Below are 24,255 nucleotides of genomic sequence, written 5' to 3' on the forward strand. Positions count from 1 at the left end.
GCCCCCAACCCTAGCGGGCTAGGTAAACCCATTAGACTGTAACCAAATCCCTGATCCACGGACCCCACATTCTGTTGAACCAAGCCAGTCTATCAGTTAGTATTGCCGATAGGCGTTCATTCACCATAATCCAAGACAGTTTTGATTTGAGCAAATAAAAGGGTATTGCTGGTGACCTCCCCGATTTAGCTATAGAAACCCTTGCCGCCACAAATATGAAAGCTATAAGCGTGCTCATTGGCCTTGATGCCCCTTCCACGGGGCGCCCCAGCAGCGCATGCAACGGTGACTTCCGAAGGTTCACTCGGGTCAAAGAATAAATAAAATTGTACGTGCGTATCCAGAACCTTCGCACCTTGGGGCATGACCACCATATGTGATACATGGTCCCCTCCGCAGTGCAACCTCTAAAGCACCGCGGGGACGCCCCCGGAGCAAAAGCAGCCACTCGAGCTGGAACCATATACCACCTCAATAACACCTTATAGTTTGCTTCAATCAAAGAAGTATTAATAAGAGCTCTAGATGCATTTTGTACTACCTTATTCCATTCCTCCATTCGCAAGGTGCACTGCATATCTCTTTCCCATCTCTCCATATAAGGCAACTTCTGAGAGGTCGGGAATAAGATATTATATATCATGGAAATATGACTCTTGTGGTTGTCGTACGTCCTGCAAACGGTTTCCATTGGGGTATATGTAGTGAGATCAGAAGTGCGACTTAATGTTGCCAGAAAGTGCGCTATCTGAGTAAAGCGAAAGAACTCCGACCTCGGGAGCTGATATCTATCCTGTAAGGATACTTGTGACAAGGCCCCTTTATGGTCGCATAGATCAGCTATACGCAGCAAACCTTTATTAGTCCACCATAAAAAATCTTGAGGCCGTAAACCCGGGGCGAACAGAGGATTATTAAGCAGAGGGGCTAACGGAGCATGCCTAGATCTGAAGGTGTGGGTGGTCGACAATCTATCCCACAAATTTAGAGAGTAGGACAGGGTCGGACTCATCACCTTGGGTCTATCTTTTGCTTTCATCCAGATTAAATGACTAATCTCTCTTCTAGGGAATTGGGAGGATTCCAACATCATCCAGAGTGGTTTGTCATGGCGTGTATGGAACCGAATTAATTGTGATAACACTGCTGCCTGATGGTATTTAAACAGATCCGGCATGCCCAGGCCGCCCCTCGCTTTGGGTGTGTACATTGTTTGTCTGTTCACCCTAGGTCTACCATGTCCCCATACATAATCTAATAATTTAGCTTGAAACTTCTGGAGCTCCCGCCTATCAATAGAAATCGGGAGAGTCCTGAATAGGTAAAGCACCTTTGGAAGAACTGTCATCTTAACGGAGTACAACCTGCCAAACCATGACGGGGGGCTATTCGACCAACGTTTAAGATCTGCAGTTATTTTGTTGAACAGTGGAGGGAAATTATGTTTGTAGAGCGTGGTCAGAGATGGGGTCAGCACAATACCCAAATAGGGCAAGGACTTATCTTGCCATTGAAAGGGGAAGGAGCTCCGTACTGCTCGGGCTATATGGGGTTGTAAGGACACGTCAAGAGCTTGGGATTTAGAGTGATTCACCCGTAAACCTGTAAATGATGTGAACTGCTGTAATACCCAATGGAGATTGGGCAGGGAAGTAACTGGAGAGGAGAGGAGCAATAGTATATCATCCGCAAACATTGCGCATTTGTGTTCCCGACCCCCACTCGTGACTCCCAATATGTCCGGATGTTCACGGATCTTGATGGCCAGTGGCTCTAGGGCCAGGATAAATAAAAGGGGAGACAGAGGACACCCCTGGCGGGTCCCTCTGTGAATACAAATGTTTGGTGAGTGATGGCCTTTAATTACTAGTGATGCCGTGGGGCCTTCATAAATCATTTTAAGTGTCGTCAAGAAGCTGGGTCCAAAACCGTATTTGCTCAAAATAAAGAATAAGTAATCCCATGACAAAGAATCGAACGCCTTATGCAGGTAGACCAGTAATGCACCCCTCCGTCCCCCCCCGTCCCATCCCGAGTTCAAAGCGGTGATAATATCAATGATACGTCTAGTCTGGTCTGGGGCCTGTCTAGTGGGGACAAACCCCGACTGGTCCGGATGAATGTACTCCGCCAAAAATCCATTCAGCCGTGTGGCCATTATCTTCGTCAGCAATTTGAGATCTACATTGAACAAAGATATGGGACGATAGTTCGCGCAGTCACCATGGTCTTTGTTCGGTTTCGGTATAACATGTATATAAGCCCGGTTCTCATGTGGAGGTAGAGGGGATCCCCTTCGCAGGTCATTGTAAAAAGAACAGAGATGTGGGGTCAGAATCTCTCTAAACTTGCGGTAATAGTGGCCCGAAAGGCCATCAGGGCCTGGAGATTTTGACGGGTTCATGGATTTGATGGCCGCCACAATTTCTCCCTCAGTAAACTCTGCCTCCAACAGTTCTGCATGTTCTTTAGACAATGTGGGGAGTTGTAAATCCCGCAAGAATGTTCCCGCTTCCTGCGCCTCAAAGTCCTTGGGAGATTCGTACAGCTTAGAATAGAATGCATGAAATTCTTCCATTATAAGCTGCGGGTTTTGGGAAGTTTGGCCATTCCGCAATCTCAGTTTAGGAGGTGCTGGGTTAAAAGGTCTAGGATTAAGTTTCCTAGCTAGTAGAGTGTTAGGTTTATCCCCAAGGGAGTAAAACCGGTGCCTATTCCAGCGGACGTACTTTTCCGCTTTAGTCGTGAGGCTCATATTCAGAGCCAATCGCGCCGTGTCTATCTGTGTTCTAAGGTCGGTTTGTGGTTTTAGTTTTTGTGCCCGGGTCAAGTCTAGTAACTCCCTCTCCTGCTGCTGTATCACCTTATCCCGTTCCCTTTTGCTTCTAGCCGACAACTGTATCAAAGTCCCCCTAATCGTGGCCTTGTGGGCCGCCCACACCATGGATGGGGAGGTATCCGAATAGGGATTGTCTTGAAAGTATTGACGCAATGTGTTTTCTATTTCAACGACAAGGAGTGGATCATTCAAAAGGGACTCATTTAATCTCCATGACGATGAACGTGGCTTGGCCCATAAACCTGTAAAAGTTGCTTGAACCATAGAATGGTCAGACCATGCTACAGGGATAATTTTTGACCCCAATACCTGCGGTAATAGAGGGGACAGAGTAAACAAGTGGTCGATACGGGAGTAAGTTTTGTGCACCGAAGAATAAAAGGTATATTCCCTAATAGAGGGGTGGATGTTCCTCCATAGGTCAATAAGGTCGTAGCTATGCAATAAGCGTGCTAATTCGCAACTTTGTTTTGGGGCGTGTTTCAGGATGGGTTTCTCCAGATTAGATCTATCCAATATCCGATCTAGTGAGGTATTACTATCGCCCCCAAACACCACATGTCCCTCCACATGGGTCATTACCGTCCTCAACATTTCGCGAAAGAAGGGAAGTTGACCCACATTAGGGGCATAATAAGAGAGGAAGGTGACAGCTCTGTCATCAATCTTCCCAACCACCATGATGTATCTACCTTCCCTATCTTTCACAACATTAGTGGGGGTAAAAGGGACTCGTTTTTCAAAACATATGGCCACTCCCCTTTTCTTGTCAGGTCCACTAGATAGGTAAACTGTGGGGTATCTGGCATTCAGATACCTGGGGGCTGAGGTCCGTGAAAAGTGCGTCTCCTGCAACATTAAGATATCCACCCCCAATTTATGATATTGATGGAACGCCTTTGCTCTTTTAGTTGGGGAATTCAAGCCTTGTACATTATGTGTCCCCACCGAGTAGGTCAATTGGGTATCATTTGTCATGGTAATTTGGCAGGTTGTACTCACTGTGCATCAACTGAAAGAATTCATCTCGACCTCCGTCGAAAGTATTCATACATATTCCCAGCCGGAGCCGGAGCGCATCCAATGTAAGAGAAGTATGAAAGGAGAGAGAAAAAAAGGAACAGTGTAAGTTAAAGGTATAACAACCAAAATAGAACTGCATATTCATTGTCGCCTCTAGGACGACAAGGTATCAAAATGGTAACCTAAGATAACCCGTGCACTGCCGAGCAGTACACCGACTGGGGCGCTAAGTCCCCCTTGTTCGTTGTGAAGTTGTCTCCACCAACAGTGTAAAGACAAGTTCACCACAAGTGGCGTGCGCCCTCCTCCGGCCCTGTATCTACATTAACTATGGAAAGGGTCCAACCAGGACAACACCAGGGTCAAGGCATCTGAAAATAATAGTAGGCAGCAATTAAATGGCAAAACCTCTAAGAGGTATAAACTCAAACTAGCCCTTACGGGCAAGCCCTCCCCCCGGGCTCCAGTAGTAGGCTAATTAACCACAAAGAAAAAAAAAAAAAAAAAAAGGGGGGGGGGAGGGACCCGGACCTCCAAGGCCTCAAAGCAAACCAAGTTCTTTCTTGCAAAGAAATCCCTCTTGGGACTAAAGAAGAGTATGGGGTTTATCAAGTTCAGTCCAGTCAAGTAACCGATGGAGTCTTCCTAGCTCTGGATCTGCCCTGTTGGGACCACAAGGGGGATACCGGTCGACTCGCTTCCATGGAGGCGTTGGCAGCCACGGGCTCCAAAGGAAGCAGACCCAGATTCTGGAGTAACAGCTCACCAGAGTGGAAATCTGAGAAGAAGTGGGATTTGTTCTTGTAGGCAAATGTCAATCGGAATGGGAATGACCATCGATACTTTATACGGTGATCAATCAGATGATTCAGAAGCGGTTTCAGCGATCTCCTCTTTTGGATTGTCGACTGGGCTAGGTCCGCAAAAATCTGGATCGGGTGCCCCGCTAGAGATATGTCACCCCTTTGTCTCGCCTCCATCATAATTTTCTCTTTAATCCGGTAATAGTGGGGTTTGACTAGCACGTCTCGCGGAAGTCCATCTGGTCTGGGGGCCGTCAAGGCCCGGTGAACCCTATCCAATTCAAGTTGATGGGGGGAGATGTCTGGTAACAATTGTTTCATCAGAGCGTGTATAGAATCCTCCAAGTTCACCTCGGTTTCAGGGAGTCCGCGTACCCTAAAATTGTACCTGCGAGACCTATTCTCCAGGTCTTCTATCTTTGCGTTTGCCTGATCCAGCTGGTCCTGGAGAGATGTGATCATTCTAGAGTTTTGGTTCACTCTTTTCACAGTACCGTCCATTTTTGACTCAATGGTGTCCAACCTCTCTCCTATATTTTGAAAGTCGTTCCTCATTCCCGTGGTGATTATAGTACATGCTTTGGACAGTTCTTGTTGTAGTAGAGCAGAAAATCTAGCCAGGAGGACCGTGTCCCCTGAATAAGTAGCCGCTGGGATGGGGTTCTGGCCAGGTCCGCTGCTATTTTGACTCAACGCCACTTCAGCCAGCTCAGCCATCTGCCTATCTGTGGAGGAGGCTGGAGAGTCAGCAAACATAACACACTCAGGGGAGCCCGACCCAGGGGATAGTTGTCTTTGTGGAGAAAAGAGCTCATCTTGAGACTGGGATGAAAAGGGGTCTCTATGTACCTCAGCTTGGGTGACAATGCTAGAGTAAGATAATGATTTCTGCTGGTACAGTTCCCCTCTGCTTACCATGTCTCCCCTCTCCTTCCCCTGAACAACTTGTGGGGAATTGTACTCCTGCGAACGATCACCAGTCTCTGTATGCTGAGGTGGGGAGTGGGATCTCTGGGCAAGTAAACCGCCAAGGTCTGTGTCCTCTACCCCCTGTTGTCGCTCGTCTAGAGGGGCTGTGTGTAGCTGGATAGGTCCTGGGCTGCCACGCTGCGTGTCTCCCCTCCCGGGCGCCATCTTGGCTCGCTGTGAGGCCTGCATGGAGCGGGACTTACGGGACTGCTGGAGATGCTGCTTGTGGTTCGATCCGCTCCCCGCCGCCCTCCGCGGCATCCTCCGCTCCCGGTACACTGCCTGCTGGTCAGGTGTCGCTCCGATCGGCTCCCTCTGCTTCTTCTAGCTTGTTTTTGGCCGGAGGCTAGCGGAGCCCGATCAGATCATGTCCGATCTCGGCGCCTCGCGCATCCCGTATTCTTCTTTTTATGTTGTTGACATTGACCTGTTTTTTTTCGCTTGTATCTCAAGGTGACTATCTTGGCATTTGTTAAGAGGGTTGAGAATGCCCAAAGAGATTGCCTATGGGCACATAACCCTGAAAGCACCCGATCTCCTCTGATCTCAGAAGCTAAACAGGGTTGGGCCTTGCTAGTACCTGGATTGGAGACCACCTGGGAATACTAGATGCTGTAGGCTTCTTTTTATGTTGTTGGCCTTGACCTGTTTTTTTTTTCACTTGTTTCCCAAGGTGACCATCTTGGCGTTTGTCAAGAGGGTTGAGAGTGCCCGAAGAGATCACCTACGGCCCCATCACCCTGAAAGCACCCAATCTCATCTGACCTCGGATGCTAAACAGTGTCGGGCCTGGTTAGTACCTGGATGGGAGACCGCCTGGGAATACCAGGTGCCAGAGGCTTCTTTTTTTTATTTCTTTTTTTATTTAGTAGTATGCGACATACAATGCAACGGCAACTTCACAGAATGTGTTATACAAATAGTTACAAACAAACGATCATATTGCATGGATATCAGAGCCAATGGTAAGAAGTCCGAGGAGAATAGCACGTGTACAGCTTTGCGGTCATATCAAGATGAGATTAAAGCTCCATCTCGTTGGGATCCTCTACCACTTAAAATATTATTGATACTAGCTCTGCTACCCTCGAAGAGTTTAGATATCCATAGATAGGGGAAGAGTATTGTGTAGTAGTCAAATGGGGTCGGAACATACCATTTTCTTTTCCCTTTTTTGAGTTAAGAAGGGAAATAGTAGAACTGAAAGGAGGGAGAAGGGGAAAGAGAAGATTGGGGAAGGAAATGGCAGAAAAGGAAAAGAAGGGGTAAGGGGGTGTCGTGGGTAGAGTGGATAGGGTGGGGTCGGTCCCCTCCCAGGGAGCAAGAGACGTCGTCGGCTCACCAGCTCATCAGCTGTCCACCGTTTGGAACAGCGATCTCCAACGATCACCATGAGCTTACTATGTCTCGTGGAGGTATTCTTCCGAAAAGCGAAACTGGGTCCAGTAGAACCATCTGTTCCCATGCTCCTCCATTTTATCCCTCATTGTGGCAGTCAGGTCTTCCATTCGTTCAATATCATTTACCCTTGCGAACCACTGGGTCACCATTGGAGCAGATTGCTCTTTCCACTGACTTGGCATGCAGGCCCTAGCTGCATTGAGGAGATGTTTAAGTAAGGACTTATGATAACACTTTCTCGACATAGGAGTTAGATTGAGAAGAACTGCTGCGGGATCATTGGCTAAGGAAATGTCTGTGAACGTGTGGATGAGCCTCAGGACAGGCTGCCAGAATGTTTGTAATTTAGGGCATTCCCAGAAAATGTGGAGAATGGTGCCAGCCTGTTGCCCACAGCGACAGCAGCGGTAAGATTGACCGAGGAATATTTTGGCCAACACCACCGGTGTACGATACCAGCGTGTGATCAGCTTATATGAGATCTCCTGATATTTACTGCAGAGTGACGACTTATGGGCAAAAAAGAGTATTCTGTCCTTCTGTGGTTTGGAGAATGGCTAGGTAGTGATCCGAGGAAATGGATTAGCTGTCTAGCTCTCCAGCTATCCAATGCAACAGGTACTTGCTCTAGCAGTATGGTCCCCATGGGAATCAAGCCTGTGGGTCCAAGAAATAGGGCTGCTCTCAGAAGCCCTTTCGGGGCTTGCCTGGTAAAGGTCTTGTCAGACAGGCCCGGAGGGAATCTAGGATGTCCAATATTTGGGGTCATAGGAGAAGGGAAGTTAGTCAGGTGGGAAAGGTGAAAAAAACTATCCATCTCGGCGAGCGAGGGGCCAATTAACGGGTGAGTAGTCACACAGGGCTCCAATGGCCTCCCCACCCAAGGCAGACCAGCCAGTGGAACCCACGCCATCTCCTGCGATAGCTTGACCCATAGCTTCAGTTCCCCATGCCGGTGTCTTATCACATATGGTCCCCCATCGGATAGTGTCCGCTGTGTACTGCGCATGCGCAGTACACAGCAACACAGATTCCGAAAATTGCCGAGCATGAACGGCGCCTGCGCATTGAGTCCAGGTTCTATCCCCACTATCCAAGTGGACATAGAGTAAGAATATAAAAGAGCCGAGCGCAGCAAGGCCGAGCCCGAAGCGTGGTGAGCAAAGCTCGCCTGCGAGGGGCCCTCTAATATTCACAACCCTATGTCCGCTTGGATGGTGGGGCTACCACCTCCACTCACCGCGCAGGCGCCGTTCAGCTTCGGAGATTTTCCGAAGCTTCGTCTGCTCTACCTATTTTTTTCCGCTTGTTTCCAAGGTGACCATCTTGGTGTTTGTCAAGAGAGTTAAGAGTGCCTGAAGATATTGGCTACGGCTACATCACCCTGAATCTGTTCCATCTCATCTGATCTTGGAGGCTAAGCAGGGTTGGGCCTGGTTAATGCCTGGATGGGAGACCGCCTGGGAATACCAGGTGTCGTAGGCTTCTTTTTTTTTTCAAATATAATTTTAAATAGGGGAAGACGGTCCCCCGAGTACATAATGCAACAGAGAAATACAGAGCAAAAAGCAGCTGAACAATACTTGATACAGGTATATTCGCAACTGTGAGTCTGCCTTCCATCAATCACAATGATTCAAGGCACGGATAAAGTACTGTACCAAGATCCAGGGTCACACAAACCCCAGGTCCCTCCGGCATAATGCATCCAGAGGGGGGTGTGGGGCCGTCATTCCCAATTTTCCACTCTTTCCAAAAGAGAGAGGGGGTGGAGGGGGTGAGAGATAGGGGAGGAAGGCAGAAAAGAGAAGGGTTGAAAGATCAGAAAAGGAGAAGAGGGGACGAGACACGATGGCAGCCACTGTCCAAGGGGCCAGTCAAGGAAAGCTCAGAGCACTAAGGCGATAGCAGGCGACATCCTTCCAGCGAGAATATAAAGGTATTCCAGATGTCTAAGGTTTGTTTAAAAAATTCTTGTTTACCTTGTGATGTGAGGATCAATTCCTCCATTTTTTTTAATATCCTCTATTTTCCTAAGCCAGTGAGTAATGAAAGGGGGGGAACATTTTTTCCAATCGAGAGGGATGCAGGATTTCGCCGCATTTATCACATGCTGTAAAATTGATTTTTTTTGTACTTCTTAATGGGAATCTGTGAATGGTGCAAGAGAAAGAATGCAGCCTCTTCCTGGATGGAGAAGTCTGTGAATTTTTGTGTTATGCATCGGATCTCTGTCCAGAAGTCCACCAAGCTGGGGCAGGACCAAAAAATGTGCAGCAACGTGCCCTCTTCTTCTCCACACCTCCAGCATATGTTCGAGGAAGAGGGGAAACATTTCTGCAGCTTTGATGGTGTCAAATACCACCTGGTGAGAAGTTTAAAATTTGTCTCCTGTATCTTCGTGCACAGCGACATTTTGAGAGCCAAAGTGATAATGCGTTGTCTCTGTGCTGGAGAAAATGAGCAATTAAGGTCCTTTTCCCAGTTGGACAGACAGGTTAAGTGTGGGTAATCTGTTTGAGAGGGAATGTGGGCCAAAGGGCCTTCGCTCCTGCATAGAGTCTCAAACTCCGTCTGAGGGCGGGCGAACGTTTGAGGATTGGGGATGGAATGGAGAAAATTATGTCGTTGCGATGCTCTCCAAAAAGGCAGTTGGAAAAGCCCTGTCGGATCTGTTAGGGTTGAGAAAGAAGGCCATTTTCCATCAATGACGAATTTAGACACATTGTCTAGGTTGGAATTTCTAAGTGGGTCCCCAGTTCAAAGGTTGGATGGCCACGTATAGGGAAGTCAAAGACGTGAGTGTGTTTTGGGTAGCGATCAGGTGACTGACTTTCAGCTAAGCCCCTATAGTGGGATGTGACATAAATTCTGTGGGTAAATACTTATAGCACCACATGGCGCTTCTTAGCGGAATTCGGGAGTGAGCTTAGAAAGTTTGTTTCGATTCCAGTCCAATACACGCCCCAGATGGGAGGCCAGGTAGTAGTGTCGCAAGTCAGGGAGAACCAACCCTCCCTGTTGTTTAGACAATGTCAGCTGTTACCGCTTAAGTCTGGGATTTTTGTGGGCCCAGTTAAATTGAGTGAGCAAGGATTGAGCTTGCTTAAAAAACAGGACTGGAATCTGGATCGGGAGAGCTTGGAAAAGATAAGTAAATTTAGGGAGTATGTTCATTTAATGAGATTGCATCTCCTGAATCAGGAATGGAGGCCAGAATGCCACCCGTGAAGCAAACTGCGGATCTTAGTGACAAGGGGTGGGGGGAAGTTCAACATAAACGTACGCACGATGTCCGGTGGAATGTAAGTACCTAAGTACTTAAGGGCTGTATGGGTCCATTTAAATCGAAAATTGGACTGCAAGTCTATTAACGTTTGCGGGGGGACTGCAACCCCCATGGCCTTTGATCTCAAGAAGTATCCCGTATATCTGGAATTCCCAAAGCGAGAACAGCATGTCATCCGCGTAGGCAGATATCTTGCACTCAATAGTACCCATTTGGAGTCCCGTTATGTCTGAGTTTTGTCGAATTGTGGAGAGAAAGGGTTCCAATGACAGTGCAAATAATAGGGGCGACAGGGGGCAACCCTGTCTGGTCCCATTCCCAATGTCAAGGGGAGATGAGAGAACCCCATTCGCTTTGACTTGAGCTGAAGGGCGTGAGTATATCTTACTTATCCATGCCAGCATCCGTTCACTCAGACCTATATGGCGAAGGACCGAGAACATTAATGTCCATTTGACCCGATCAAAAGCCTTCTCGGCATCAGTACTCATGAAAAGACAAGGGGGCCCAGATGACTTTGCTTTATGGATCAGGGTAAGCACCTTAATGGTGTTGTCCCTATCTTCCCTGGTGGGAATAAAACCTAACTGGTCAATATGTATAAGGGACTGCAAGTGATGTGCCAATCACGTGGCGAGGATTTTAGAGAATAGTTTTAGGACCGAATTTAGGAGGGAAATGGGTCTGTAGCTCCCACATAGGCCCGGGTCTTTGCCCTCCTTAGGTATCAACGAGATGTAGGCTCTAAGGGTATCCTCAGGAAAATCCCCATTCGAGCTCAGAGTATTAAATAAATTCACCAAGCGCGGGCCGAGAATAGGGAGGAAGGTCTTAAAGTATTGTGCGGTATATCCGTCAGGGCCCGGAGCCTTACCCACCTTCGGAGGTCCCACGGCCGTCTGGACTTCTTCCAGTGTGATCGGGTCCTCCAAGTACTCCCGTGATTCTGATGAGAGGGTTGGTAGACCAGAACCGGTTACATATCTGTCTATATTGTCCTGTCCAGACCCTGAATCAGGCAGGTTGTAGAGATTAGAGTAAAATTTTTCAAAGACTTCGGCTATTTGGGTTGGGGTAGAGGCCCTCTGGCCATTCTCATCTATCAACTGTGGTATGTAAGAGCCAGATTTCAACTCCTTTACCGACCTGGCTAAGATTTTTCCGCATTTGTCCCCTGACTCCTACGTCAGGTTACGACAAAACTGGAGTGCCGCTTTCGCTTTATAATGGAGTAGGTCAGCAATATGGGTAAGGAGTGTCCCCAATTCAATCTCTAAGGTCCGTGAGGGGGTATATTTATGTTTCGCTTCCACAGAGGCAAGTTCACGAAACAGATTAGCATGCTGTTCCTTCCGTGTTCGTTTGATGCGCGCCCCGTGCCTGATAAGTACCCTGCGGAGTACTGACTTGTGAGCCTCCAAAATTATCCCCGGGTCACAGTCCTGCGTTTAGTTTTCTTGGAAATAAAGGTCCAATTCCCTGGTCACATCTGCTAAAACTTCCGGTATCTGGAGGAGGCTCTCATTAAGGTGCCAGAATAGAGACCTAGGTGAGGGGTTCCTAGAGAGGGTGTAGGTAAGGGCTACAGGAGCGTGGTCGGACCAAGTAATATGGCCGATGGAGGAAGAGCTCACCAAGTGCAGTTGGTCATGTGGAATCAAGAAGAAGTCTATCCTCAAGTATGATTTGTGAGGGGAAGAGCAAAAAGAGTAGTCCCTTTCCCTAGAGTGTTGCAGACGCCAGACATCAACTAACTGGTCATTCAGTAAACACTTAGTAATCCGCTTTCTAGAGGAAATGAGGAGCGAGGAGCAAGAGGCAGAAGTGTCAACCGATGGCGAAAGGGAACATTAAAGTCCCCACCTAATATCAACTGGCCCTCCCGAAAGTCACATAATCTGTGCAGGGTAGTTCTAAAGGAACGTGTCTTGGTGATCATTGGGAGCGTACACAGTGGCAAATGTAAAAAGGCGCTCTCCAATGTGGCCCCTAAGAAAAAGATATCAGCCCCCAGGGTCCACAAGAGAATCTTGGAGAACCCAGGGGAGCCTGCTAGAGATCAGAATGGAGACTCCCTTGGTCTTAGCAGAGGGGTTAGTAGAGTGGTAGACCTTAGGGAAGGATCTCGACCATAGAAAGGGGAGGCTAGTATTTTTAAAATGTGTTTCTTGTATAAAGGCCACATCAGTACAGGAAGTCTTCAGTTCTCACAGGAGGATCCACCGTTTTTCAGGGGAGTTCAGTCCCTTAACGTTTAGAGAGGTGAGCTTGACTGAGTCTGCCATCGCTCCTCGGGGAGGGGGACGTCAGAGAAAAGCAAAGAAAGTTGAACCAAGGTAGGTTTTGGGTAGGTAATGCATGGCGGGAACTAAGGGGGAGAAAGGAAGGGCAAATGGAAGGAAAGGTAAAGGGAAAAAGAGGCCGGGCACCTCAACCCCAGGGGGAGAGGGAAATTAAGGGTTGTCCGCACTCAACAGTACAGGAAGGGTATACTAAAACAGCACAATTATGCTATAGCGCTTACCAGATGTACACTGGGTTTAAAGCGCTGTCCTACTTGGGTTGGTGGGTAGACAGGTCGGAGAGGGAGCCCCCGAATCCTAGTCCCCCCAGTCCCGGCAGTGGTAAATGTCACGTCTGATACCGGTATGCAAATAAAAGACAATCAGTAACATCATAGAACCAAAAAACAATAGTATAACCAAAACAGAGGTAGAGCATATAACTGTCAGCACTGAGGGGTCTCCTCGGCTCGCCCTAAACGTAGGCATGCACGAGGGAGCCCGTCACAACAGAAAAGGCATCACAGAATGAGATCCACCACCCCCCGTCCCATACCCCTAAAGTACATGCAGTCCCCGAACAAATGCATTTCTCCCTGTGGCAGATTGTCCTCTCCTTACCCCCTCTCTCCCATCCACGCCCCGGGGGGAAAAGGGGCAGGGAAGGGGGGAAAGGGGGAGTGGAAGGGGGGAAAGGGGGAGGAAAAGGAGGGAAGGGAAGAGTGGGAAGGGGGGGAAGGGAGGGGGGAAACAGGGGAGAGGGGACAAAAGTGCGGAAATGTCAAGTCCTTTAGCGCACTCCCACCAGCAAACACCCGGACCCCATAAATTTCAACTCCTCCCCTCCATGGTCACCACATCAAGATGAAAGAGGAGACGGACTCACTGGAGAATACTTTAAACAATTTGCTCCAATTCTAGCCCCCCATTTGACTGAGCTTTTTAACAACGTTGCCTCCTCTTCTACTTTTAATAAAGAATACTTAAAAGCATTTGTGATAACTATACCTAAGCCGGGGAAAGAACCGAATGTCCCCCAAAACTTCCGCCCAATTTCACTACTAAATCAGGATCTGAAAATATACGCCAAAACTATTGCCCGTAGACTAATTAACATCATGCCCCACCTCATTCACCAGGATCAGGCAGGTTTCACCAAAGGGAGGCAAGCCCCCGATGCCACCAAAAGAATGCTCAACTTAATCCACCAAGCACAATCAACAGGAACGCCTTCTCTGCTTCTCTCTTTGGATGCAGAGAAGGTGTTCGATAGAGTTCACTGGCCCTACCTCACCTCAATCTTGAAAAAATTTGGTTTTACAGGTCATATATTAAACGCCATCATGGCACTATATACTAATCCGGAAGCACAAGTCTTCACGGAAGGAATGCTATCCCGCCCATTTTCCATCACCAATGGTACCCGCCAGGGCTGCCCCCTATCACCCCTTATTTTCAACTTAGTTATGGAACCCCTGGCTGAACATATAAGGTCTCTCTCTACTATCACTGGAATAACAATTGGCCCAATCTCCCATAAAATTTGCTTGTTCGCGGATGATGTCATCCTGAGTCTTACAAACCCAACTTCCTCCCTGGCTGAGGTTCATAGAATACTTAAATGGTTCAGTTCGGTCTCACTTTACAAAGTAAACAAATCCAAATCCCTCATACTTGATATTAATATTGACGCCACCACGAAAAATCTCCTGCAAATACAATATCCATTTCAATGGGCATCTACTCACATCCCATATCTTGGCATCCAATTACCAAGATCCCTAAAACATCTTTACTCGGTCAATTTCCCTACACTCTTACACAACATACAACAAACATCACAGAAATTAGCAACTCATGAACTTTCATGGACTGGTAAACTCGCCGCCTTCAAAATGATCTGCCACCCCCAAGTCCTCTATTTCTTCCGCACACTTCCCATCCCTCTCCCTGCTACTTTCTTCCGTTCCTTACAAACAATATACAATAAATATCTCTGGAAGGGGAAGAAACCCCGGTGTGCGCACTCTCATCTCATCAAACACAAAACAGTGGGCGGAATAGGCTCCATAGACTTTAACCACTTTCAGACCGGACCATTTTGCTGGTAAATGACCAGAGGTCTTTTTACACTTTGGCACTGCGCTGCTTTAACTGGTAATTGCGCGGTCATGCAATGTTGTACCCAAACAAAATTTGTGTCCTTTTCTTCCCACAAATAGAGCTTTCTTTTGATGGTATTTGATTGCCTCTGCGATTTTTATTTTTTGCGATATAAACGTAAAAAGACCGCAAATTTTGAAAAAAAATGATATTTTCTACTTTTTGTTATTAGAAAAATCCAATAAACTCAATTTTAGTCATACATTTAGGCCAAAATGTATTCAGCCACATGTCTTTGGTAAAAAAAAAGTCAATAATTGTATATTTATTGGTTTGCGCAAAAGTTGTCACATCTACAAACTAAGGTACGTTTTCTGGAATTTACGCAGCTTTTAGTTTACGACTGCCTATCTCATTTCTTGAGGTGCTAAAATGGCAGGGCAGTACAAAACCCCCCCAAATGACCCCATTTTGGAAAGTAGACCCCCTAAGGAAATTGATAAGAGGCATGTTGAGCCCATTGAATATTTTATTTTTTTGCCTCAAGCGATTGAATAATGACAAAAAAAAAAAATTTTTTTTTTTTTACACAAAGTTGTCACTAAATGATATATTGCTCACACATGCTATGGGCGTATGTGAAATGACACCCCAAAATAAATTCTGCTGCTTCTCCTGAGTACGGGGATACCACATATGTGGGACTTTTTGGGAGCCTAGCCGCGTACGGGGCCCCGAAAACCAAGCACCGCCTTCAGGCTTTCTAAGGGCGTAAATTTTTGAGTTCACTTCTCACTACCTATTACAGTTTTGAAGGCCATAAAATGCCAAGATGGCACAAAACCCCCACAAATGACCCCATTTTAGAAAGTAGACACCCAAGCTATTTGCTGAGAGGCATGTTGAGTTCATGGAATATTTTATATTTTGCCACAAGTTGCGGGAAAATTACAAACTTTTTTTTTTTTTTTTTTTTTCACAAAGTTGTCACTAAATGATATATTGCTCATGCATGCCATGGGCATATGTGAAATGACACCCCAAAATAAATTCTGCTGCTTCTCCTGAGTACGGGGATACCACATATGTGGGACTTTTTGGGAGCCTAGCCGCGTACGGGGCCCCGAAAACCAAGCACCGCCTTCAGGCTTTCTAAGGGCGTAAATTTTTGAGTTCACTTCTCACTACCTATTACAGTTTTGAAGGCCATAAAATGCCAAGATGGCACAAAACCCCCACAAATGACCCCATTTTAGAAAGTAGACACCCCAAGCTATTTGCTGAGAGGCATGTTGAGTCCATGGAATATTTTATATTTTGCCACAAGTTGCGGGAAAATTACAAACTTTTTTTTTTTTTTTTTTTTTTCACAAAGTTGTCACTAAATGATATATTGCTCACGCATGCCATGGGCATATGTGAAATGACACCCCAAAATAAATTCTGCTGCTTCTCTTGAGTACGGGGATACCACATATGTGGGACTTTTTGGGAGCCTAGCCGCGTACGGGGCCCCGAAAACCAAGCACCGCCTTCAGGCTTTCTAAGGGCGTTACAGTTTTGAAGGCCATAAAATGCCAAGATGGCACAAACCCCCCCCAAATGACCCCATTTTGGAAAGTAGACACCCCTAAATTTAGGGGTACACTAGTGAGACTAGGTAATAAATGGCGGGTGCCCTGAAACTATAAAAAAATAACTAACCAACCAGCGTCACCTGTAACAGTTATATGGTGATCACTGGTGAAAGGGTTAACTAGGGGGCAATCAGGGGGCTTTATGCGGTAGTAGATGGGGGTCCCTGGCGCTATAAAAAGCTAAATACCTACCTGCCTAACTAGCGTCACCTGTGACACTAATACAGCGATCAGAAAAACGATCGCTTATTAGGCTGGGTTCACACTGGAGCGATGCGGGAACGCCACGAATGCGCGGCGGGTTCCCGCATCGCATGCCTCCCGGCGGCAGTTCACACTGCCCTATGCGAACTGCTGGGAGTGTCAGTGAAATGTTACTGACACCCCCAGATCAGTTCGCATATCGCAGTGCGATCTGCAAACTCGGATCGCATGGTGTGAACACCCATGCGATCCGATTCTGCTGCGGGCCAAAAAAAGGGTCCCGTGCGAATTTGCGGCGGGTGCGGCGGGTGTGGCGGGTGCGGCGGGTGCGGCGGGTGTGGCGGGTGCGGCGAATGGCTGAACTCGAATCGCACAGAGATCGGATGTGATTTGCACTGCAGTGCGGTGCGAATCACATCCGTTCTCATAAACCGCTGCAATGTGAACCCAGCCTTAGTGACACTGGCGACGGGGGGTGATCACGGGGTTAAACCTTTATTGGGGGGGTTAGGGGGTACCTTAGAACTAAAGGGGGCTAACCCTAACTGCCCTAACAGTTATTAGTCACAAATGACACCCGCCGGGTGATCAGGGGGTTAAACCTTTATTAGGTAATAAATGGCGGGTGCCCTGAAACTATAAAAAAATAACTAACCAACCAGCGTCATCTGTAACAGTTATATGGTGATCACAGGTGAAAGGGTTAACTAGGGGGCAATCAGGGGGCTTTATGCGGTAGTATATGGGGGTCCCTGGCGCTATAAAAAGCTGCGGCGAACCTAAATACCTACCTGCCTAACTAGCGTCACCTGTGACACTAATACGGCGATCAGAAAAATGATCGCTTATTAGGCTGGGTTCACACTGGAGCGATGCGGAAACGCCGCGAATCCGCGGCGGGTTCCCGCATCGCATGCCTCCCGGCGGCAGTTCACACTGCCCTATGCGAACTGCTGGGAGTGTCAGTGAAATGTTACTGACACCCCCAGATCAGTTCGCATATCGCAGTGCGATCTGCAAACTCGGATCGCATGGTGTGAACACCCATGCGATCCGATTCTGCTGCGGGCCAAAAAAAGGGTCCCGTGCAAATTTGCGGCGGGTGCGGCGGGTGCGGCGGGTGTGGCGGGTGCGGCGAATGGCTGAACTCGAATCGCACAGAGATCGGATGTGATTTGCACTGCAGTGCGGTGCGAATCACATTCGTTCTCATAAACCGCTGCAATGTGAACCCAGCCTTAGTGACACTGGCGACGGGGGGTGATCACGGGGTTAAACCTTTATTGGGGGGGTTAGGGGGGTACATTAGAACTAAAGGGGGCTAACTCTAACTGCCCTAACAGTTATTACAGTCACAAATGACACCAATGCAAAAAAAAAAAAAAAAAATTACATTGGTGTCACTGTGACTGGGGGCAGGGGTAATTGGGGGGGTGATCGGGGGGTAAAGGGGGGGTGTGAGTGTGCCTGGCATGTTCTACTGTGTGTGTAGAGTGTTGGTGCAACTCACCGATCCGCTCTCCTCCGTGTCGGAGCGAAAAATACCGACACGGAGGAGAGAATACATCACTTCCTCTCCTGTGTTTACATTACAGGAGAGGAAGTGATGTCACGGGGGATTTCTATTCGTCGGGAGCGATCGCGAGGGGGTGGCCATGAATGAATGGCCGCCCCCTCGTCCCGGATCGCTCCCGGACGAAAACCGACCGCCGCAGGCACTGGGCGGGGGCCCGATCGGGCCCCCGACCCGCGGGAGGCAAGGGACGTACATGTAAGCCCTTATGCCTGCCCGTGCCATTCTGCCGACGTACATCGGCGTGCGGCGGTCGGCAACTGGTTAAAGACTACCACTCAGCAGCCATATTAGCCCAACTTCCTCATTGGCTTTGCCCACAACCACTCACTCCTTGGGCCCAGATAGAACGACAAATGATCACTAACACTGATTTAAAACACTGGCTGCTTAGTATACCTCTAGGTACTAACATTCCGACCTACTTATCCCCGACTATGAAAGCGTCGGCCCTGGCATGGCGTAGACTTGTTAACAGACTTCCCGAAACTCCTTCCCCCAACTTTAGTATTCCTTTAGAAACACTTAATCATTTAACACCTGACTTACCGACCTCACTCTGGTCAGTCAAAGGTATTCATACCCTCCAACACTTATATCACAACCACCATCTCAAACCCTTCTCCCGACTACAATCTGAATATAATCTTCCCAGCTCAGAATACTTTACTTACTTCCGCATCGGTCATTGTTTATCTAATACACCTTCCCCACTGTATACAATTCCCCCTAAGACTTGGAAGTTTCTCAATAATACGACTTCAAATATTAAAGGCATAACTCACTTTTACAATCTACTACAACACAAACTCACCTTCCTTAAATTGGCTCCCCATCATAAATGGGAGACAGAATTAGCACACTCGTATACGGATGACCAGTGGCAACTGGCAATAAATGCTACCTATAAGTATACAAAGTGTGCAGCATTGTGGGAACTCATGCAAAAAATGTCATTAAGGTATTACCTTACCCCAACTAGATTAGCGTCTTTCGATCCCCAATCCACCAATATCTGCTGGCGGTGCAAATCAGAAACCGGAAACTTATTCCACATCCTATGGGCTTGCCCTCATCTAAAACAATATTGGGAGGATGTTTTCAAGCTCATTTACTCAATTACTAATTGCACTGTACCCCTGTCCCCTGCATTGGCTATACTCAATTTGACCATTGATCATCTTCCTCACAACATGAGATGTGTCACCACACATATCCTTCTTGCTGCCAGGCTCAATATCACCAGACACTGGAGAATGGACACTCCTCTCACTTTAGCGCAAGTGTCAGATATAGTGACTCTACATTATAGCTACGAGTCCGGGTTGACAATGGGCAGTGGTCGATCTGCTAAATTGGCAACCTTGGGTAAAGTGGAACTCAGCTGTGACTAGTACTCCATGATGTAAACTTTTAGACCTAGTCCTGAATCCTTTACTTGATCCTTGGATTACCCCCCTTTCTAATATCTCTCCAATGAAATGACACTTAAATCTAATGACCTCTAGGGTGGGTCTCCCATCGGTGTGACACTAATGATCCCCTACGGGGTGCTACACCGGTGGGAATTCTGGTTACGCTCTCTTGGGACATACTACTTACCTTGTTTTTCTTTTTTTTCCCTTTCTTCCTTTTTATTTCTTTATATACATTTTTGAATTACATTACTTACTGAAGTATACGTGTAACAGTGCTAAACATTGAAACCATTGTATATGTTATGTATTGACGTCGATGTTCGACGTACTGTGTTAATTGTACCTGTAACTCTATATAATACTCAATAAAAAACTTAAAGTCGAAAAAAAAAAAAGATGAAAGAGGAGAAGCCCTGGTCGGTGCATGGAAAATCCGGCAGGCAAGGGGCTGGGGCCACCATCCCTCCATCCAACGGGAGACTTCACCCGAGCAGCAGTCCTTGGGCCCGCCAATTAGTGTCTCTCCTGCATCGCCATCGGGGGCTGTGTAGAGCATCCAGAGGGAGGCTGGGACCGCCCAAACAGTAAGGGGTAAATCCTCCAGGGGGGTCCAGAGTCACCCTGGAGGGAAGCAGTGTCTCGTACCAATAGGCTCAATAAATAAGTCATCCAGGGTCCCCGAAAGCTGCAGAAGGCAATGTCGGCAAAGAGTAGGTGGGAGCCAGAGGGGGGGACGAGGGGCGCAACCAGGGGGAAGGGACACATATGCGGGAATGTCAAGCCCTTCCAGTACAGCGCACTAGGTATCACTCAGACCCCCCAAAGTGGCACTCTCAACCCTCTTGACAAATGCCAAGATGGTCACCTTGGGAAACAAGCGGCAAAAAAAAAAACGAATCAACGCCAACAATATAAAAAGAAGCCTACAATAACTTGTATTCCCAGGTGGTCTCCCATCCAGGTACTAACCAGGCCTGACTCTTCTTAGCCTCCAAGATCAGACGAGATTGGGTGCTTTCAGAGTGCTCGGACTCTTTCCCCATCACTAATGGGACGAGGCAGGGGTGCCCTCTGTCTCCCCTAATTTTTATTCTGACACTGGAACCACTTATGTGTCACGTTCGGAATGACCCGAATATTACTGGCATATCCAAACCCTCGGCACACCACAAAATTGCGGCGTACACTGACGATCTAATTTTTTACGTCTCCAATCCACACATTTCGCTTCCCAATATACTCGTGGCTCTCCGGCGATACGGCAGCCTATCAAACTATAAAATCAATTGCACCGTCGGCTGTATTGAATATATCGGTCCCGGATGGTGAGGCCAAGAGGCTACGCTCCGCTTTTCCATTCTACTGAGCTGAAAAATCTATACGTTACCTGGGCGTTGACATCACAGCGGATTTGGCGCAATTGTACCCGCTTAATTTTGTCCCTCTCCTGAATAGACTGAAATCTGATTTGGGAAACTGGCATGCTTTAACACTGACCTGGTTCGGGCGCTGTAATGCATTCAAAATGACGGCCCTCCCGCGGATCTTATACTTGTTCCAGACATTACCGATCCGGTTACCCCCAATTTTTTTCAGACAACTGCAGGTGCTGCTCCGGGACTTTATTTGGGTGCGCAAACCGCCCAGAGCCCGTTTGCAATTGCTTGCCAGACCAAAGGACAAGGGGGGTCTGGGTCTCCCAGATCTGAGACAATACTACAGAGCGACTCTGCTAGCGAGAGTCGTTGATTGGCATTGTAATGGCCCACACAAGCAGTGGGTGGAGATGGAGATTGAGGATGGATCCATTCCCCTATTGACCTCCCCGTGGCTCCTGTCCTCCCTACCAAAAGACCTCAGAGATCACCCCGTAGTGGGAGCTATGTTGGCTGTTGTGCGGAGGTTATTCCGCTGCACACACATTGCTCCCCTGCCGTCACCAATGACTCCGGTTATAGGTAATCCAGACTTCCCACTGGGATTTACCAACAAGAAACTGCGACAGTTGACAGTGGTGGGGAAACAGCGTCTGGGAGAGGTGTGGCCCTCGGGAGGGCTCCCGACCACGCAAACTGTCGCCGAGCTTTCTGACCCTCCGCTTGACTTGTTTAGTGCTTATCAACTTCGTCACTTTCTTCTGGCCATACAAAGGGCCCCCTACACTCCTAGAGACCTGACGCCCTATGAATCCATCTGTCACAAAAAGGAACCTGTGCGACACACCCTCTCCCTCCTGTACAACCTATTAAGTAGTCAGGAGGAGGAGTCGACCCCACCATTTATCCACAAATGGGAGAGGGACTTTAGCATCACATTTACCCCACAACAGATAGGGAAGATCCTGACATTAGTACATAAAGCTTCCATCGCAAACCAATATCAAGAATCAGGATACAAGATAGTCTCACGCTGGTATAGAGTTCCATACCTTCTGAATAAAATGAATAGATCGATCCCGGATGTTTGTTGGAGGTGCAATTCAGATACGGGGACCATGGGACACATTTTCTGGGCATGCCCGGCCTTGAGGAACTTTTGGGTGGAGGTGACCGGGACGATAAAAACTCTCAAAAATTTAGATATCGCAGACAACCCAGCAGCGTGCCTTCTACACTTGACCGAACAGCCTGTTCGAAAATACTAAAAAAACCCTGAACACCGCCCGGGCCTGCATTCCCACACCGTGGAGGCAGCCTCAGCCCCCATCCAAGGTGCTGTGGTATTCCAAAGTCAATCATATTCTCCGGATGGAAGAATTGACCGCCACCCTTCACAACACTGAAGAGGCATTTAGTGTAACATGGAGGCCCTGGAGGTATTTTACTGATACTTGAGACTACATTCGGGAGATGAGCAGCGCCCCTGTCCCAGAAAGAGACTGAACATCTAACGTTTACCTACGTAGGCCATGTCTGCCCTGGGTGGCATTCCCCCCCCCTCCCTTTTTGTCTTTATTTTTCTATTTTTCCCCGCCGCCACCCCCCCCCCCTCCTCTCAATCCGTCTTTGCACTCTCTTCTTCCCCCGTCCTCCCTTTTGACTATGCCTTGTCTCCTTACTAGCCTTTGGGACCCAGAAGAACCCCAGGGTTCTGGACACGACCGGCTCATATTTTACTCTGGTTCACATAGGTCACGATAAGCTGGCTCGCGGTGGTCCCAGTTGTTCTCCATGATTACATTTGTCCGAACGGAGCTGCATTAGTTATACTGTACTACATGTCCGAGGTGGGGTTTCTCTCTTTTCTGCATGAAACTGTAGGACTCCCCTCTGAGAACCCAGAGTTATTTGGCTGCCTATTTTTTGTTACCATGTAATTGTGACCCTGGGTCATGCTGTATGGTTGACTGTTATATTTATGTTGTTCTACTTATACTTAATAAAAGAATAAAACAATAAAAAAAAAATAAGTCAATGCCAACAACTTAAAAAAAAAGCCTATGGCATCGAGAAATCCCAGGCGGTCTCCCATCCAGGTCCTAACCAGGTCCCAACCCTGCTTAGCCTCTGAGATCAAATGAGATTTGGCTCTTTCAGGGTGATGCAGCCATAGTAGATTTTTTCAGGCACGCTCAACCCTCTTGACAAACGCCAAGATGGTCACCTTGGGAAACAAACAAAAAAAGCAAGTCAACGCCAACAACCTAAAAAGAAGCCTACCGCACCTAGTATTTCCAGGCGGTCCCCCATCCAGGTATTAACAAGGCGTGACCCTTTCTAGCCTCTGAGATCAGCGGAGATTGGGCGCTTTCAGGGTGATGTGCCCATAGGCAATCTCTTTGGGCACTCTCATCCCTCTTGAAAAATGCCAAGATAGTCACCCTGGGAAACAAGCGAAAAAAAACAGGTCAACGCCAACAACATAAAAAGAAGAATACGGCACCTGGTATTCCAAGGCCGTCTCCCATTCAAGTACTAACTAGGCCCAACCCTTCTTAGCCTCTGAGATCAGAAGAGATAGGGTGCTTTCAGGGTGATGCGGCTATAAGCGATCAAATGCCAAGATGATCACTTTGGGAAACAAGCGAAAAAAACAGGTCAACACCAACAACATAAAAATAAGCCTGCGGCATCTGGAAAACCCAGGCGGTCTCCCATCCAGGTACAAACCAGGCCCAACCCTGCTTAGCCTCTGAGACCAAACGAGATTGGGCGCTTTCAGGGTGTTGTGCTCATAGGCAATTTCTTTGTGCACTCTCAACCCTCTTGACACATGCCAAGATGGTCACCTTGGGAAACAAGGGAAAATAAAACAGGTCAACGCCGACAACATAATGAGAAGCCTACGGCACCTGGTATTCCCAAGCTGTCTCCCATCCAGGTACTAACCAGGCCCATCGCTGCGTAGCCTCCGAGATCAGATGAGATTGGGCTCTTTCAGGGTGATTTGGCCGTAGGCACTCTCTTTGGGCACTCTGAAGCCTCTTGACAAAGGCCAAAATGGTCACCTTGGGAAACAAGCTAAAAAAAACAGGTCAAAGCCAACAACATAAAAAGAAGCCTACGGCATCCAGTATTCCCAGGCGATCTCCCAATCAAGACACTAACCAGACCAGATCCTTCTATGGCACCTGGTCTTCCCAGGCAGTCTCCCAACCAGGTACTAACCAGGCCTGACGCTGCTTAGCCTTTGAAATCAGACGAGATCGGGTGCTTTCAGGTTGATGTGGCCGTAAGCGTTCTCTTCAAGACACGCCCAACCCTCTTGACAAACG

The 24,255-nt window shown here is 47.8% G+C and overlaps 4 pseudogenes; 3 read left to right on the forward strand and 1 right to left on the reverse strand.

The window, feature by feature from the left end:
* Window positions 1-6,136: 6,136 nt before the first annotated feature.
* LOC143947259 (5S ribosomal RNA) lies at window positions 6,137-6,255 on the forward strand (annotated as a pseudogene).
* A 101-nt stretch (window positions 6,256-6,356) lies between these two features.
* Window positions 6,357-6,475, forward strand: LOC143956753 (5S ribosomal RNA; annotated as a pseudogene).
* A 1,926-nt stretch (window positions 6,476-8,401) lies between these two features.
* Window positions 8,402-8,520, forward strand: LOC143949006 (5S ribosomal RNA; annotated as a pseudogene).
* A 15,300-nt stretch (window positions 8,521-23,820) lies between these two features.
* LOC143942837 (5S ribosomal RNA) lies at window positions 23,821-23,939 on the reverse strand (annotated as a pseudogene).
* Window positions 23,940-24,255: the final 316 nt, after the last annotated feature.

The sequence above is a fragment of the Lithobates pipiens genome, unplaced genomic scaffold (genome assembly GCF_037356315.1).
Source record: "Lithobates pipiens isolate NorthernLeopardFrog02 unplaced genomic scaffold, aLitPip1_a1.2 Scaffold_10, whole genome shotgun sequence".
Taxonomy (NCBI): Eukaryota; Metazoa; Chordata; class Amphibia; order Anura; family Ranidae; genus Lithobates; species Lithobates pipiens.